At 42.3% G+C, this 19,310-nt stretch overlaps 1 long non-coding RNA gene across 1 annotated transcript in view; it reads right to left on the minus strand.

The window, feature by feature from the left end:
- The window catches only part of LOC121335192, a 39,820-nt gene that overhangs the window by 10,010 nt on the left and 10,500 nt on the right, over nucleotides 1–19,310 (minus strand). Inside the window, exon 2 of the long non-coding RNA XR_005952528.1 lies at nucleotides 509–586. This is a non-coding gene — a long non-coding RNA (uncharacterized LOC121335192). The remainder of the gene's footprint in view (nucleotides 1–508; nucleotides 587–19,310) is intronic.

The following is a 19,310-nucleotide window of genomic DNA, read 5'->3' on the forward strand; positions in this document are numbered from 1 at the left end:
CACTAACTCACACTGAGTAGCTTCTCCTTTTCTCTGGTTTTAAAATTCTTTTCTTAGCCAAAAGGTTCAATATTCATACCAGTGCAGAAGCTGCACAAGAATAAGGGCTGCTGGAGCCATGAATCAGCTGGAGGCTGTTTTTATACACTAGCATCTCTGGGATGCATCCCAAGTCCACAGCTGTACAGGACAGGCCTCACTGGCACTACCTTTGAGCCTGTTTGGCACCCTCAGCTGTGCGGTTGTTGCAGGGCTGGCTGCCTTGTAGGTTCTTCCGTGGTTAAAACAACAAAACAACCCCAAACACCTTTTCTGATTTTTTTCAGCATGGAGGATTCTGTGCAGTTTTGTGTGCTGGTGAGCCATCTCACCCAGATCACATAGATTTATTTTCTATGGCACCATAAGACTTTTGTACCAATACATTGATATTACTTTAAAATGAATTTAAATACCCTCCCAAATAGTGTGCCTGAAGCAAAAATTACAGCAGTTGTTGCTTCCTTACCTGAAAAATGTCTGTGTGGTGAAGTGGAAGAATTTGCTTTCAGAGGAGCAGGCAACAGACATCAGCTGAACTCTGCAACTGAAGGAAGACTGTATACAGAATCAAATCTATATTTTGAAGCACTTTGCCAGTGAGCATCCCAATACAAAATGCAAAAACATTAAATTTAGTTCCTTTATCTACAAAACAGTACTGTTCCGTGCTATTCCTATGCTATGCCAGCAGCCAAATATTTCACTGTCCTACTGTGTAGGTAGAGGTGCCACAATTCCCTCTGGAGCCCCTGAAAGATCATGTAGCACAGCAGAAGCAGGAACAAGAGCTCATTTTCACTGTATTTCCTGAATCTGAAGTTACACCACGTTTGACCCATTCATAACCCTATACAAACATACTTTGTTTAGGTGTATTCATCTTTTGGGGAGCTTGATGGAAAATTTTGGTCTTATTAGTTCATTTCAGCCTAGTTTATTTCAGTTTATTTTAACCTTTGCAGGTTTTGCTTCATCTAGCTTGCTCTGGTGCTGGATGGCTGGAGATGAATTGCAACACATCCATTACCCTTGCAGAAGTACCATTACCTGTCTTATTGACAACAGTAATACTTTCTGCATCACTTGAGCAAGAAAACTACTCATCCCCAAAATGTGCAAATGTCTTCCCAATCCAGAGATCCCAAATTAGCCTTTTCTTCAGAGACTGCTCCATATTACTGCCATTTTTGAGACTCCTTTACAGCTCTAATCCAGGATGGCTCTGTCCTGTGGCTGCTGTGCCACTTGCAAGGGCCAATTCCACTATCACATCCCTCACCATTTTGTCAAGGCTATAAATGAGCAAAATGTTCTGCTTGCTGCAAAGCAAGCTAATTCTAAATACAGAGTCAAAAAAATTCCTATATTGCACATTTATCTAGCTAGTGGTATAAACCATCCTCCAACAATGAAATCTTGGTGATACACATCACAAATTGATTGGTACATCCTAATTTTATTTGCCATTTATTTTTACTTTTACAAGTTCAGCATTAACACCTAATGTCCTGCATTGTTTCAGAATATTCAGCCTCACTGAATGTTTTGGGTTTTTACCACTATGTGGCACTAAATGCACCCTTTTTATTGCTCACTGAGCCCAAAAGTCCATGTATCATAGAATGGAAACAATCTTTGTTAAGATTAGAAAAAAGAAAACCAGAAGTGCTCATGACATCACTTTATGTCAATAAAATGGCAATTTTATTCTGGACAAATACCAAATGTCCCATTGGGGGCATTTTAGTGGTTGCAGTGGAAACAGCAGGAGCTGAGGGCCATGCAGAGGCTCCATCTCCGGCGTTTTTGGAAGGGTTTAGCTGCACCATCCCAATTTCACCCTTTTGAAAGTTTTTTCCTTACTTGTAAATTGCAAACCTACTGTGCAATTTATGGCAGCATTGTTCTCCGCAGCATTGTTCTCCACATCATTGAAATTGCTTTTAAAACATAGCTCTTAAAGAGAATGTTGGGGAAAAGTTCTACCTGTCTTGTGAGCCAAGGGATTCACCTTGTTACTCCATTTTATCAATCAGATCTTTAAAACCACATTATTGAGCAGTGAGAGCTATGACATACCCCCTAATTCTCTCTTATTTCATAAACTCCATGCCCCCATTCCAATATCCATACCATTTCACTCACCCATTAATGCCATTTTGTCCATTTTCCTGAAAATCTGTAGACTTTTCAGTGCTGGAGGACTGCTCACAGCAGTCCTGGTCCCAGCAGCCCAAAGCTGCTTTGTAACCTCCCCAAAGGTGTTCTGCCTGACCACAATGAGCTCAAGTCCCTTTGTCTCCTTGAGGGAGTACCAGGGCTGCCCCTGTTCTCATTGTTCTCATTGTTCCTGCAGCCCCAACCCTCGAAACTCTTACATTTGTCTTGACCTCTTGGTCCCACATGAGGGGACACCTGCAGAGCTCAAAGGCCATGCCCAGAAGAACACGGATGCTGTGTGCAGCTTTGCTAACCCAAGGGAGCTGTGCCTGTTCACAGCTGCATGAAGAGGGGGAAGAAAAGGTGTTCAGGGCTTTTTCTCTTTTTCCCTACAGATTTTTCAAAAGCTGTAACTCTGCGATGAATATTCATTTCAATGTAGTACTGAAAACTCAACTTGATGACACCTCAGAGAGAAAATGATCCAGGAATAAAAGAAATTAACATATAGCTCCCACCTTACCATAGAACAAAAGTGACTTTTCAGAATATATTATTTAACTTAAAAGCATCTGAACAGAGTCACTTTAGTACCTTTCAATCCATTAATTTTCTTTCCCAGCATTATTAATTTTCACTATGAACCTACAGTTTACCCAGAATATATTGTGTATTTCCTTCTCTCAGTAAACTTTTGTAACTCAAAGTTCAAGATACAGAGACAGTAGACCTGGTTTTAAACCTGTCATTTAATTTCAGCTTTTAGGCCTCAACATCTTATGCATGATGAGATAATTTAAGAAACTGTTTTAAGAAACTGTATAGGCACTGTATGGGAAAAGAAAATAACATAAAAGATAGCTTGGAATATATAAGCTATCTTTTATATAACACTTGTGGCTTGTGCACATTTAACCTAATTATCTGAAAGGAAAACAATATATGGGAAAATATGTTACCAGCAAATGACAATATGGGAAATCATCATTTGTGATGAGATACAAATTAAGCAAGTCTTAAAGGCAGAGGTGAGAAAGTTAGCTAAGCAGCAAATCAAACAATAGGTATTTTTGTAATGCAGAAAAAATATAAATTTATATTAACATCAGATAAATTCTAAAGATTAAAATACTCCAGTATCTGTAGTTGCCATTTTGAAATCTAGTGGGCTACTGTCAAAACTCTTCAATTTTTAAAATAACATCTTGAAATCTGATTTCTGAGTGTGCATACAGGAGAAAACAGGCATAATGTTACCTAACCCTTAAGTCACTCATGGCCACTTATGCTGCAGTTTTGGCTGGGAATATTCCTCATTATTTTACCTTAAAGTTCAAGAAAAAAAATTGAAAAAAAATTTAATCCAATCAAGTATGCTGTTAATCACCCCAGTAACGCCAGTTTGGGGCTGAAAACGGGAAGATTTCTTTCCCCAAACTCTCTGAGCATCCTGCACTAGCAACGTGCACTTTCAACACTTGACCTGGAGTGTCAAGATCAAGCTTTTCACAAAATGCACTTTCACTGCTGGTTTCCTTACAGAAGGTGGGCAGTGGAGGAGGAGGAGATGTTACCTGTCTTTTATGTAACAGCCTCGCTGTGAAATGCTCCTGTAAGAGCTGGGAAATTGTGTTCAAACCTTCCCTTGAGTGAAACCCACCCACGCCAGCTGTGTGTACCAAATAGCAGGAAGCCCAGGGCACCTGACAGTGACTCCCTCCACCGTGGTAGATGCTGGTGGGGCTGAGGAGGACTGGAAAAGGGTGCATGAGAATCAGCACATCTCCCTGGCTTGGTAGATGGAGTACATGGCCAGTCCTGCAAGTGTCTGTGTCCCATAGACAAGGTAAGGGCACATTCTGTATTTTAGTCATTTAATACAGACTGTTTAATACAAAACATACAGCTGGCACAGTTGAAAAGATGTATCTTGCCAGGTGAGTTCCCAAACCACTGAACAGTAGAAGTTTGGTCACTGCTCTGGTCCTCTCTCTTGGACAACATTCTCTGCAACAGGCTGAAAAGGTGACAGCAGAGGATGACAGGGAAAACCTCCTCCATCATTTTCTCCTTCTCCTCCTTCTCCTCCTTCTTACCCTCATCCTCTCCCCTGAGGGAGTGTCTCCTCCTCCTGCCCTGTGAAACAGCAGGTGATGTTCACCAGCAGCAGAATGAAAGTCCTGCTGGCACATCTCCCCTGCCTTAACCACTCAGCAGCGCTCAGAGAATCTTTTGAATAAAAATTAAAAGCTGACTCCTGCTCAGGTACCTGGAGGGAAGGATTGAGGTCTCTATTTTGCTGAAAAGGTTAGTGACTGCAGCCCAGGGGAGGTTCAGAGCCTGCCTGGCCTCCTCTGGGCCATGCCCTATTGCCTGTGTCATAAAGCTCCCCAGCAGATGTGCTCATGCTTTTGGGTCCCTTGCTGAGGTACTTCTCCCACGTGTTGGGAGCAGAGCCTTGGGGCTTAACACAGGTTTCTGCAGTCTGCTCAGATCCACCCACCTAGAAATTAGTCATTCCAGCAGCTAATTGACTATGCTTTTGTACAGCTTTTACAGGCCATTTTCTTCCCCAGAAAAATTCCTTCCTTTTCCTTCCTAGTCAATAATTTTTTCTTAATCCTGTACCAACCTCTAAACCTCTGGGTCACAGCTCCATTCTGGAAGCTGTTCATTATCTGAAAGGAGAGAAAATTCCATTTTTTTAAAGGATACAACTCTGCTACTCTCCAGCAGGTGATCAATAGATGCACACACTATATTATACTGCAGGACTAGGCACCAGAATATTTTATAAATGGGTTTGAGTTTGTCTTTTAAACTTTTCCATTGTATCCAAATAAATGTATTTGTCTTATTTTCCTCCTGATTTTATAACTTTCAATTTGATGCAATTGCCAATAGTATTTTCTTTTGTTTCATGACAAGCAGAAGTAGGTCTCTGTAGTATTAGGTAACTATTGACTGTTGCCTTCACAAAGAACAAAAGGTTCCTGGAAAGAAATGGATAAGAAAGCTAGGCAGAGATCTGCTGTGAGAGCGAGAAACTTCCTTTTCAGGAGGAAAGTATGTGAACACAGAGACTGAAGCAACCTGCAGGTCCCTGCTACAGTTTTAGCCATGCTACTTCAAAGGGTTTAAACCTGATGAAGGCTTGAAGACCCAGGATTGTGGGTTTATTTTGGAAGCATTTTAATGTCCAAGTATTTCTTTCCCTTAGACTGCAGAATCCTTGTTGTAGTGATCATAACTGCTTTCTTTCTCCTCATTGCCAAACCCTACTCTGTAATTTAAGTCTGTGATGCTTTGACCAAGTGGTTTCAGATGGAGATGCTCTGGAAGCCACCAATACATCACAAAGGTCAATTTTGTGTTTCTGAATTAACTTCCCCACCTGTGCTGACCTCAGTCTCCCCATACTCTCTGTGAGATTTCCTATCTATCAATGCCAAGTTAATATGTCTAAAATACTGAGCAGTAAAATCTGCAGAACAGGCAAAAGGTCAAAGATCCAGTGCCCTCTGTTGTTCTTTCTGCAGGTACTAAGAGGGCTGTCTGAAATGAATATTTAATTTTCCATGAGAAAACCAACTTCTTCCTTCCTATCACTGACTTCCCAAATGAAATGAATGAGAGAAAGAGAAATTCCAGAGTTGCAGCTGTAGGAGAACTGGAAAGGATCTAAAGTAAATAAAAATCCCAAGTAAGGCAGGGATGATGCTAGGCTTGTCTTGGAGGGCTCTCTAGTTGGTGGTGAACATGTGTGCCTTGCCTAAGGCTCAGCCTGGGGCTCAGCCTGGGTCTGGGGCCAGGAGAAAGGGAAAGCCCAGGCTGCAGTTTTAGGGTGTTGGAAAGCACCTTCCAGAGCCAGCTTGGGGCTGATGTTTGAATGAACAAACGTCATGGCCTGAACATGTAGCTGGGTGCCCAGTCTTGTGCCACCTTACCTTCCAAATTCACAGGCATGCTGAAAGACACACGCTCCCAAGGCTGGTAGTGTCACCAGCCATCATTTCAGGGGTAGTTTTAGTCTGGTTTTGGCAGGGATAAGTGCAACTCCTGCAGGTCCAGGTACTGGATCTTTTGATGGGGAGATTCTGCCGGCTCTCCCTTGTGCTGAGGCAGCAGCAGATCCTCACTGACAGCCTGACCCTGCACACAGGCTGCAGGCACATCACCTCAGCTCTGTGAGCTGGAGAGGCAGGGAACACAGCAAAGGGCCAAAGGCAGTGGAGTGGGGTGAGGCAGACCTGCAGGGCAGGACACTACCCCTATATCCTTGTTTTTCTCTGCTTTTCATGCTTTCTTTCTTCTTTTCCTTCCTATTTTCTTCCAGCCCTAATATGAAGGAGCTTTTCAGCAGAAAGCCACTGTGTGGTTTATTCTGTAAATTACAAACCAAAGCATTTCTGTCCTGCAAAGTCCCCCAAAGACAAGCAAATGAGCTGTCCTCTTCTCCACAGAGGCGGCTGCTATTTTGGCTCACAGTCCAGCGTGCACAACACAGTCCTTTCTGCTGAGTCCCACCCTGCTGCATGGCAGCTCAGTCTTTCAGCCCTCAGAGAATGAGCACATTGGGAGCTGAATATAAGCAATGTGTGATTCCAATTTGCTCAGGCTATGCCCAATTACTTTATTAATGGGCTGGTTTGCAGCAGGGTTCAGATAAAACAAAGCTGTGCTTTAGGCTGGGTTTTGCAGCCCTCTCGGTTTTAGAGCAGTAAAAGTGAAGCAATGTTAACCTTCTTTCTGGAGGATATTGTCTACAGAAGCATGAGCTAAAGATCTCTCCGTGGGCAGCCTGTCCTGTGCAGAGCTCAGTGCTAATGACAGCAGAAGGACAAATAATTTTATTTTACTGATACCTTTAATAAGAAATTATGGTTCTTCAAGAGACAGTTCAACAGTACTAAATAGCTGTTTAATCTTTATTTCGGAAAGTGCAGCGCCAAGCAAGTCCAGGGTCCATTTGGCTCTGTGTCCTCCTGCAATTATGCTTTTGGATTAAATTCTCCTCCACAGGAATGTTTTAGGTAATCAGGAAAGCTGGGGAAAGGCTTTTTAGAGAGATCCAGGGAAGATCTGGACCAAGCTCTGAGGATTAGGAACAGAGCTGCTGACAGCAACATGCAGGTAGTGATAACCACGTGCCTCAGAAAAAGCTGAGGCTGCCAACCCTGGACAGGAAGGGGATAAAGGAACCACCCCCACCACCCACCTCACATACGAGGTCTGAGTCCAAACAGGATGACAGTAACAGGAGCTAGGTTTACATAGGTTTCTACTGTTGCAAAGCCTAATTTTGGCTACATTAATACTTTGCCTCTCAGAGATGAGAGCATCTCTGGGCTTTCACGTTAACTGGGCTTGGAAATGTTTCCTGTAGAATCAGAGCAGGCAGAACTATCCCATAGGGAGCAGTAGAAGACACAGAGCTGTTGAATCACAGACACTCTGCAAGGCTGCTGTCCTGAGAGATGATGCCCAGAGCCTGCTGTAAACTGGCCCCATGCCTGAACTGAGACTCAGCAGCTGTTTCACCTGTAACTCCAGGAGGTCATCTGTAATCCAGAGGTTTTAATGGTGGTCACTAGCTGCTGTTCTCTGTATATGCTGGAATGACCTCACCCTTTCTTCTAAATCTCCCTATTCTTGGAAAGAATAATCTTCAAATTAAAATAAACCAATTATTAGTATATTTTACCATCCTGTGAAGCCTATTTTGGTTTTTTAAAGTTTTCTTAAATTTCAAATTTTTAAAAATTAGAAAATTATTATTTCTTTAAAGACTTTGGCTTCATATAGTGTTGTAAAATAAGTTAAAAATAAAAAAAAAAAATATTTTTTTTAAATCTCTGAAAATGTACATGATACTGAAGTACATCTAGAAAAGAACATGAAAAGAAAAACAGAAATACAGAGCTGGTAAATGTGTCACAATTTATAGCCACATGGTCTTTCCAAACAGCATCAAAAGTCAGCTGTACTTGGACCAGAAGTGGTGACTCTCCTCCTGTCTGGCTACAGGAATGCTGATATCTGGTCATCAAACTTTGGACCTTGGCATAAAGATGTGGGGATTAATATTTGTGGTTGGAAAAGTCCTTAATGTGATTTGAAAAAAAGTGCTGGGTCCCCAAATCCAGTGGATAGCAAAGAGTACAGTTTGTCAACAATATGGGGTGATAGAAGACAATTCATGATAACACACAAAAGAGCCTTAAATGCTTTGCTATAGAACATGGTTTGTTCTCTGTTTGCATAGTGCCTTTGTTTCAAAGTACAAGTGAAGGATAACAGTAGTGAAACAGAAAGCAATACTTGACAATGAAAGCAAACAAGACATCAGCTCTGGACCTCAAGTAAAAACAATAGATTGGGCTTACAGAGGAAAAGAAAAGACAAAGACTATGGGAGAAGCAGCATAAAATGAAGAAAATAGATTCCTATGAACTGTATTTAGAACTGAAATTGTGAATGATAAGGAAATACATTTTTTGCTGCATCTCCTTGAGGGAAGAAGCAGAGACCAGGTCTACCTTGCTTTTAGACCTCTTCTAGTGTTCTGCTTTGCTCACAATGGTGCCTAAGTCTGCAATACCCCATTGGAACAGCTGCCACAAGTTTTGGATTATTTAGAGTCTCCCTACCTTGCACTGATTTATCTGACCTTCTGAGAAGCATTGATGTACTTAGCAAAATCATTTCAGCTTTGTTTTTGTCCCTCAAACAATCAAATTGCTCATGTCCTTTGCCCTCCTCTTCCACAAAGAGATTCTGCCTCACCCCTGTCATTATCCACCCTCCACTAGGAAAGCTGGAAACACTATTCTCCCCTCCATGCTCTCCATGTGCCATCCAGTGCTTATCTGCCTCTGCTGGGTTGGGACAGTGTCAGCTGGGCTGGGAATCACAGCAGCCCCCAGGAAGACAGCAGAAGATGATGTGGGAGCACTGAAAATACTCTTATAGAGAGCGTGGGGAAAGGGTGGAGATGGCAGGGGGCAGGGAGGGGGATGTGGAGAAAGTACCTCTCAGGGCATTAAACCAAGCCTGCAGTGACTCTTTCAGTGCAGGAAGGATCCAAACCCTTCACTGTTGTCCCAATAAAACCAGATGTATTAATTTCCATTGGCCATGGGTGAAGAAATGCAGTGAACAGCCAGCAGCCAAAGGACTAACAGTGATGTCTGTGTGGTTCTGCAATCAGTTCTAGCCTCTTGCTCCAAACAGGAACAGATTCTGTCTTCCCAGTCCAGCCTGGGAAATCTTGAAATCAAACATTTTGGGGCATATGGGGAAATTTGAGGCCTGGGGATAAGTGAAGATTCTGCAAAAGACAGGCAATGTTAGCAGACACATCACAAGAATGTTTTGACCTTCTAAAAACCCAGGAATTAAAATTATAATTAAAAACTGTGCCAACAGGTTTTGGCTCCATTTAACATGATCCCCCCCCAACCAAGGCTTGAGCCTTCATTTTCTTCCCAGACTGGCTTCTGCAAGATCAAGGACTATTTGCTCCAACAGGCTGGCCACTGACCTACACAGAGCAGCAAAGCACAATGAAATAAAAGGAAAAGCCAGACTTCCTTTTTAAAAATAATCCAAGTTTAGAAACAATTTAGGTGCTGATGTAGCTCCAGAAGCTGCAGAGCCTAAAGCCGGTGGTTTAATCCGTACCTGGCTCTTAGCAGATCCTGTTCTGTTGCTGATTTTCCAGCTAAATATCTCTATTTAAGGAGTTACTAGTTCTGAGTGGCACAGACATAGATGGAGGCACAAAGCAACCGTATTTCTTAATACATAACAGTTTCTAAACATAGTATTTTATATTAATTTAAAGAGATCTGCTCTAATTTATGCATGATGCTCAAAGAAAATTCAAATTCCTGATCTAGGTCCCTTGGCAGTATGGCAAGAGAAGTAAAAAGTGTTAATAATATCTCTCATTATGTCTGTAGTTGCTTACAAGTGTTATAATAGTTTTTAGAGCTGGGATCTTCCAAACTCCTCAGTGTTGGTCTAACTCCAATGTTGTTTCTTCCAATGTTGATTAAAGGATTCATTCAAAATAGGTCCCAATATGGATATATAATTTGCGATGTGGAAGCAAATTTATTTCTATTCTTATGGAGTAATATTTGATGATTAAATCACATAAAGTCAATCTTCTGCCAACCCTCATATAGTTTATTGGGGTAGATCCTATGTTCATCTCTCTCTTGTTGAAAGTGTTTGATGTTTGATGACCCAAGCACACAGTCAATTGTATAATTTCTTAATTTGTGTCAGGAGATTTTAGAAGTGCAACTCATAACATATCTCAGCAAAAAAGCCCTTACATGTGACATATTACTGGCCATCCATTTTGTGATCGAACACAAACAGCAAGGTTAGTTATCATCTGTAGCTCAGCTGTTATTTTTACTGGGTTTTCAAAGCCATGGGGAGGATTTTGTAAAGCTATTTAGCCTGAAGGAAGGGATTAAATAGGTTTCTCCCCATGAAACATCTGTTGCAAATGTACTTTCTAATATTTGGAACAGAATGTTAAAATTAATCAGAAAGGGCAGGAGTCTCTTCCCTGGTCAGCAGCCGTGCTCTCTGCTCAACCATCCCACTGCTTCTTTCCCAACCCAAACCAGAAGCTGCTCCCAACACTATGGACCACAGGACTTCTTTGATTGTTGTGGCTCCCAGTGCCTTGATGGGATACTTCAACCTTTTCCTCAAGCTCTTCTCCCTTTTGTCAGTTAATGAGCAAATGGGACTTGAAGTGACTGTTACAGCAAGAAAGTCCAACCATCCGTGAGCTCCTTCCCTTCCTGCCCTAATTTCCACATTCTACAAGTGGTTTTGGTACATGCACTTGCACTTTTTTTCCAAACAGGTACCTGCTGGAATAGTGTGTAACCATGCCTACTGTGAGCAATAGCTGATTATTTTCCCAAATGGAGCCCTTCATCTAGAATTCCCCTGTGTGGTCTGTGTGATTTTAAAACCAAAAGAAAAGACTAGAGAATTGAACACTCTTGGATACTAGCAGTTTCTGCTACTGATATTGCCCAAAAGCTGTTGTCTGTACCTTTCTTCTCCTCACACAGGGCTCTCTTCAGCCCACTTATCTCAGCCCCAGAATAAAGCCTGTACTTCAGGCGCAAGGATAACTTTTTTCTCTAGTAGCAGATAGGATTAGACTCTGCTTTTATAGAAAGAAGTGGAAGGGGAAAGGAAATATCTGGTAATAAGCAGGCATATTCACTACAGAGCAATATATACTGAGCAAACTCTAGTGCTGAAAGAAGTTGGATAAATACAAATTCTCAGTTATTCTCCTGGTTTGTGCAGAGGAGATTTCCAGAGAAATTGAGGAGACCCAACTTAGTGCTTTCATTCATTATTAAGTTTAAGAAAACAGTCTGGGATTTTTTCAATATAAATGGGGAAAGAATTACAAAGTCATGCTTATAAATACTGGGCTTAGTAAACTGAAGACTCAGGATGGTGGGGGAATGGCTCACTGGCAGCATCACAGCAGTATCCTAGACAGAGCCATAAGTGGCACTGATCACCCTGCATTTCTGTCCTCAGTTCATCCAGACAAGCTCTGGACCCCTTAAAAACACAATATCATTGCTGCTGCTGCTGGTGCCCCATGAAACACAGGAACAGGAGTAGCATGGCTTATGGAGGCTGCAGAATGCTTAGCAGGACATAGCTGTCCTTGTCCCTCCATGCCCCCAGCTCAGAGGAAAGGCACTGAAGTGCCTCATTCCCTGGGCCAAGTTCACCTGCTGCCAACAGATGTGGGTGCAGAAACAGTGCTGAAGCAATGGACAACGCTTGTGCTAAGAAACAACAAAGCAAGGATACTAAGGCAACAAATCCTAAACCTGGATGCTTGGGGACCTCCCAGGAGGGCTCAGGACCTACACTCTGTAGTCATCTGGGAGTGGAAGAGGTTATTCTTGCAGTGCCAGGCTGTGCTAACAGAAGTAGAACAGACATTTTTAAAGTACTTGTTTCAGGCTGATGTATGGAAGAGTCAGAGTTTCCAGTGCTGAGCATGAGGACAAGGTCATAAATAAGAAGGCACACAATAAAGCTCCAGCAACTGCCTGTACCTACTGCTACATTGCTAAGCAGGAACATTGAGGTTGTGCCAGAAATCCTGGTGAATACATCCTGAAATCTGAGAGGATACAATAACTGAATGACCAGGATTTCTTTCCAAGGAAGGACAAGTCTTTTCCCATCACTTATAGGCAAAGGCCATGCTGTGATAATTTGTGAGTCCACCTTCAGTGCTTTCTCAGACCTTGTGGTTGACAATAAATAAAAAAAAGTGAAACATGTGAGTTCCTGCCTATTAAAAGCTGGAGTAAATCCAGAGCAGTGTCACAACAGGTCATAAACCAGCCTGTAAATAACCACTGAAAAGCTGAGCTGTACTAAAACTGGTGATATGTGATTAAGAAAAGCTCTTGTTCCCCTTGGACTATGTGCCCACAACCAGGTGACATGCTGCCTCCTCTGTGGGGATGGCTGGGACACAACAGTTGACTTGGCAACTGCTGCTGTAATAAAATATTTTCCCTCTGGATCAGAAAGCAATAAAAACATAGTGACAAAATGCACCCTGCATTTTTTCTCATGTAATAAATCTGCTTTTTATATTTAAAGAACATGCTTTTTCTCCTGGGAGGCCACAACTATGGAGTATTTCTCTATTCGGAATACATTGTGGCAGCCCAATTTCTGTGTAAAGGGGTGATGCAGACGTGCAAAAGAGGGGTTCTGTGCAGGCTGCTGCTGGTGGAGGCACAGGATATGTTCAAGGGACAGCCATGGGCTTTGCTCAAGATTCTGCAAGGAGCAAGCCATTACACAGCTTGCAGGCTCAGCTGGCTAATGCAGGACAGAGGTCTGCCCAAGCCTTCCCAGCCCTGGGAAAAGGACTGCCAAAGTCTCCCACTCTAAAACCATCCTGAGAATAGCCCATGGCAGGTGAGAGCACTTAAGTGTGCTGTAAGACCCCTACAGAACATGTACAGCAGCTGTGACCTGCTCTCAAAGCCTTTTGACTCCAGGTATTCAGATAATTGCTTCTGTTGAGGGGTGGGTGTATGAGAAAGGAGCTAAAGCAATTTCCAGGAACATTCTGCCTTAGGGGGTCGCTGCCTAGCTTTGGGGGACATGGAGCTGCTCCCTGAAAGGGGTGCAATCTTACATCTGCAGCCAAATCTCAAACACCTTGCCTTGAATATATTATTGGCTTTTCTATTTAATAGAGGTATCTATTAACTAATTATCAGCCAGTGTTATAGAGCCTTCCCAAGTATAGCAGAATCAGGATTTCTGGTGTGCATGACAGCTGCCTCTTTTCCTACATTTTTTGCAAAATAAAGGCATGCAGTGAGGCAAGCCTCTGAAACACATTTAATTAGATAGGCTGAATCTGCAGTGTAGAATTGGGAAACTATCCAGGTTAAGGATGGATAATTCAGTAATCTGGCTGGGTGATAGTGGACTCTGCTGATTTGTGTGTGAATCAGCTGGTGCTCTTCTGGCTTCCCCCTCCATCCCAGTGATGCATTTGACCAACCCTTCTCCCTTCTGTGGGTTGTGGGGTTTTTCACATTGACATGCCTGTACCCTGAAACACAAACACACACACAAACACACAGGGGAGTGAGGAGCAGAGGTGAACAGATGAACTTGCACAATATTATGACCTGGAACTCAAGGTGCCAGTGGTCTTTGCCCAGCTAACTGCACCCAAACTGTGGACTGTTCACAGGCTGAAGTTAATTCCCAATGATCCCAGTCACCATTATTTAACATTGTCTGAGAAGAGAGAAATGTGCATGTCCTCTGCATGCCCATTTTTGGGGCCAGACACAAAACTCCATGGGGCAGAGGGCAGTGGGGAAGGGGCAAAGCTCCCAGTGAGTACAGTGATGGGTCCTGCTGCTGGAGGAAAGAGGGAGACTGGGACCTGGGGGGAATGTCTTCAGTGGAGGACAGAAAGCTCCAATTCTCAAAGCTGCGCAGCAGATTGAAAAGAGGAGTCATTGCCTGGCATTTTCTCTCTCAACAGCAAACTGCTGTCCAGATGCTGGGAAAGGAAACTCAACAAATTGCTTCCAGTGTCACCTGGAGATCTAAAATAATTCTTAGCTAGCTTGAAAATATTTGGACTTAACTGACTGTGGTAGTGCTGGAACCCCATGGAAAGAAATGATGAGGAAGGGGGACACAGGGCTGAAAATGCAGGAGGCATGCTGTGTTTGCACAGCAGGCTGCTGGTCCCCAGGCAGCCTGTCATCACTCCCTGCTGCTCACAGAGCAGGTGCTCCATGTGCCCGCAGAATACAGCACAATAACACATCTGTGCTCCAGAGGATGCCTCAGCTTCCCTGGCCTACGAGCAGGGATGGAGGTATGTCTGACAAATGAAGAATTTCAAAATGACAGATCATATGAAGGCTGATTTCAGAGGGCTTTGTGTGCTTGACTGGGTTATAATGTGTGTAATAAGGTGCAGGCAGTGATTGAAACATTTCCTGCAGCTCTCTCCTCCCGCGTGTGAGTTCCCTGGTACTCACTAACACATTTGCTTTCACAGTATAATCTACCTTACCATGGGGAGTGCTTATTTTCATCTGCCTCCCTGATGGAGTTTTGCAAGGCTGTGAAAGCAGACCAGCTTTGAGACATCTAAGACTTGATTCCTTTAGGTTGAAAATTTTGGGGTTCCATTTTGGGAAAGCATTTGTGGTGTAGCTCCATTGCAGGAGTCTGTTTTAAAAGCCTGATTCCTGATTTCTCTTTCAATTAATCACACTTTTCAAGACAGTTTATTTCATATGTCAGAGTTAAACAAAAGTGCACATATATTATGCAGATGCAAATAAATTACCTGTTTAACTCCAACAGCATCCAAGCCTCATGAAATTCCTTTGCTGGTAGCTGGATGGATTAGCTGAGAACATTCTGCATTAGTTCTTCAAATTAGAGCTAAACCCATTGTTTTTGGTGACAGAGCAGCAAGGAAGCCTGTGCTTTACTAGCTTTAATAAAAATTAAAAAAAAGAAGCAATAGCATTTTCTTTTTCCAAGACTCTCCAGTGAGTATTTTTCACAACCAATATATTTTCTTCCTTCAAGGTAAATATATTGCTCTTTTGCTGGTTGAAAAATGAAGCCAAAGAATCTATATTAATCTCATAATTTTAAGCTGAAAAAAAGACACTTGTGCTCTAAGAAGCTAACAAGAATAAATGGCTGATCAGCATCAAGGTTTCCACTCTGATTTGACTCTTGTGTGTCTGCTGTCCAGATAAGTCCTGAGCTACAGAGGCCAGAGTCCAAATGCTGCCTTTATAGTGCAGAAGAGCACTTCAGCTCTAAGCAGGTTTAGGTGTGGGCACATACCAAGTCCATTTCTTCTAACAAAGATCTCCCCATTTGTCTCCCCAGCACATACCAGCATTTTTCTGCAGAACAGTCACTACCACTGCTGGTCCTGCGTTCAATGTTCACATCTGTGCAAGACAAAGAAAGGAACTGAGGAAGTCTCAAGCTAACTTAAATGGCATAAATTCCAGGTACTGTAGTAATATGGTGAGACTGGACTAATCTAATTTACATTTAACAAACCCAGTTCTGGCTAATTCCAGTCAAATCTGATACACAGCTCCAGAAGTCAATGAGAACTGAGAAAGAGATGAACAAGCAGACAGAAGGTCCCTACAAAACCAGGAAAAAAAATCACCCTGCTTTGTCTTGTTAGGCCTTAGCTTAGAAAATATACACCACTCACATGCAAATTCACAAAAGGGCAGGAAAAGCTTCTTTGGCAGGTAGAAAGTCATGCTGACATACTGCCCTATGTGCATGTCTTATTTCATGCACAAATCTTTTCCAAAATGCACCTTCCAGCTGTGTTCCTGTTCCTGTGTGGGACAGATGCTTGGCCAAAGCAGTATCTTTTGCACAAAAGTCCTATTCTCACCCCACTGAATTTAACAAGGCTTAGAGTTCCATAGTGTGTAGGGGTAAAAGAAGCTCAAGATGTGCTGTGGTGATTTTTCTCCTTTGAAACAGCCAAATGTACCGACAGAATGGTCTTGCAATGTGCTACATATGTTTTTTACCTCTTACACAGGGAGTGTGACTTATAAAACAAAAATTTAGGATTTTTACATGTCATAAAAGGGAGGTATTAAAAACAAATTAAATACTATTGAACAGATTTTTATATTTCTTAAATCCTTTCCACAGTCTCTTCTGCACCAAGACCAGTCTAAAAGTATAAGGCCCAAAATATATTTCCCTTAAAGTGCAAAAGAAAATCCTTTTATCACATCTGCTGTAAACATGACATTCAGGGCAGCATGTTGTCCTAGACATTTTCAGGCACAAGCATCTCATTTACACTAAGATCCTGCTCAGTGTCTCAAGGGTGCACCTCTAGCAGTGGCATATTCACTGGGTTGGAATAGCTTAGCATGACTTTAGAGAAATCACAGAGCTTCTAAGGAATACCAGCAAACCCCTATAATGGTGAAGGTTGTATGGCACAAATAGGGAACTGTGGAATTCAGCCTTCAGAGGATCATTCTGGCCACAGATGCAATCCAGACTTAAAGGACAATCTATAAAAGACCTAAGACACATCAGAGTGAAATTAAAACAAATAGGTACTTCAAAGGAATGAAGAGCTTTGTTGATTTTCAAAAATGCAAATTCTAGCCTGATACCATGAAAAAAAAGGATATTAAGGTGTTCAAAAGTTCCCTATTGAGAAGTACAAAGATGCTTTAGTCACAGGAGGCCCAAACTAATGTCTTATTAGTAGCTGGATGGTTACTATATGCTTCCACAACAGATTAAAATGATGTTGAAAAATTTCCAACAGTGTTTCCTAATATATCACGATGGGGTTTAAAAGGAATTATTTATTTTTAAAAGCATCTAATGAAGAAACAGAGCTGCTAGTCAAGGTGATGACCAGCCCCAGCTGTATGACACTTTGTTTGGGTGCTCTACCAAGACAATTTTAAGATTACAGCCTTTCCTCCCAGGTTAAAGTCTACTGTCCAGGTGGACTGTAAGATTAGCCCCAACCCTGAGCAGATTTGCCTTTTCCTTTTACCTCTCAGATTTCACTACCTTCTGCCTTTCTCCACCTGATCAGATGAATCATCAAAGCATATTTTTGCTGAGCAGAAAACCCCATCCCAGTATGGGAACAGCATGGACATATTTTCAAAATAACCCAGTCTTGGTTTTGATGAACAGAGAAGATGAAGCCTGATAGTCCATGCAGAGTCCACCAGGTACTCCCGGAGATTCACCAGCGGGTTTCATTTCTCTGAAAAGCCTCCAAGATTTTACATTTTAAAATCAGGCTCCATCACTGTCACCTGTCTGTCTCCACACCCTCCTCTGCACCTTCCTGCTGCCTCCTTGCTGACATCTGCCACATTGCCTTGTCCCACACCTCTCCTGCAGTCAGAGCTGGAGCCAAGCCAGGCAGCCTTGCTGGAGTTTATCAGGATCTGCCAGCAGCAGGTCTTGAATCCCTCTAGGGCTCGCGTTCCCTGCCACCAGGGTGTGTCTCTGTGCCTGGAGCAGTGCAGGCACTGAGGAGCCTCGGTGTCCCCAGGGCCAGCAGGACCCGCAGCACTGTCCCCTTCAGCCACACCAGGCTGCAGCAGGAGGCTCTGTGCAAATGGCTGCATCTCTGCCTGGCTGGGATCTGCCTGTCCCAAACTGCACCTTTGCTTTGCAGAGGGTACGGGGCTGCTGCTGCTCCCGGGCTAATGAGCTCTCAGCAGGGCCAGTCAGTCTGGGGAGGATGGTGGGTTAATTCGGTGGCAGCACTGGCTCATCTTCTAGTTGTGACCTTGTTTGCCTCTAATTTGGGTACCTTGTTGTCACACTACATCCTCAGACCTGGCAACATCCGTACTGCTTCAGAAATGCCACTTAGTCCTCTAGTTCATATGAGCTTCGTCACGCTCAGCAAAGCTACACATAAATACATTTTAAACATCAGGCACCAGCACACTTCTCAGGTGTTTCAGGAATCCAGCCCACACAGCCATTTAATGCCAACCTGGGAATGCCTAATTGCTGCTTCATGCAAAACATGGACTGACACATTTTTTTCTGTATCTATCACAAAAGAAACCAAAATGCAGCATAGAATACAATAATCAAAATTCTAGTGATCACCACCCTACTAGTTCTTGTGAAGAGGGGACAGCTAGAATGGGCACCTAGAAGGCTGAAAATCCACAGGAACATCTGTTTAGTGATAAGCCCTGAAAACTGATTACATTTATTTGAAGATTGAAATCCTGTTCAGTCTCCCTCACTTGCTCATGAGGGAGGAAACTAACACTTAAAAGTTGTATATAAAGCCTTCAAAAAAACATTTTAAATGAGGTGACTGTCTTCAGTTTTACTTTCAAAATAAATTCCTTTACACTGGGCTCAAAGTCACAAGGCTTAAGGCAGTGGTAGCAAAAAAATTTAGTAGGCCTTTAAAATAAAGACATAACTTAAACAAAAAAAGAGTTAAAATTTAAAAAAATCATAAGAAAATGTCTCATTATACTTGCAATAACCTGAATTATTGTACCATACCCATATTTTAATTTTACCTAGTCATCAAGGTTGAAGTATCATGTTATTGCCATACTTCTCCAAGTAGCAACTGTATTACTAAAGACATTATGAAAAAAATATGGACTTTTACTGCTTAGTAGAAGCAGTGTAGCAGGACCAAAAACAAAAGAAAAAAAGAAAGAAAGGTTTTGTTCAGTATCTTTGAGGCATAGACAGAACCAAATTTCTGTAAAATTGTCTCTTTCATCTGTCAGAAAACTGAGCCTGTAATTACATTTTAGATCTTGGTAGAGACTTGGTATTTATATAATTGTTATCCAGTTCTTCTTCAGATGTATGTTAATGTGCCATTTTTTGAGTTTTCATAATTTTCATGTATAGATGATTCATTTTCAGCAGCAGTGAAGGAATCTTGAAAATGTTCATCTCTTTTTTCCACACATTTTTGCAAATCCGGCCGTAGC

This window comes from Onychostruthus taczanowskii, unplaced genomic scaffold (assembly GCF_017590055.1).
Source record: "Onychostruthus taczanowskii isolate IOZ18803 unplaced genomic scaffold, ASM1759005v1 scaffold2, whole genome shotgun sequence".
NCBI lineage: Eukaryota > Metazoa > Chordata > Aves > Passeriformes > Passeridae > Onychostruthus > Onychostruthus taczanowskii.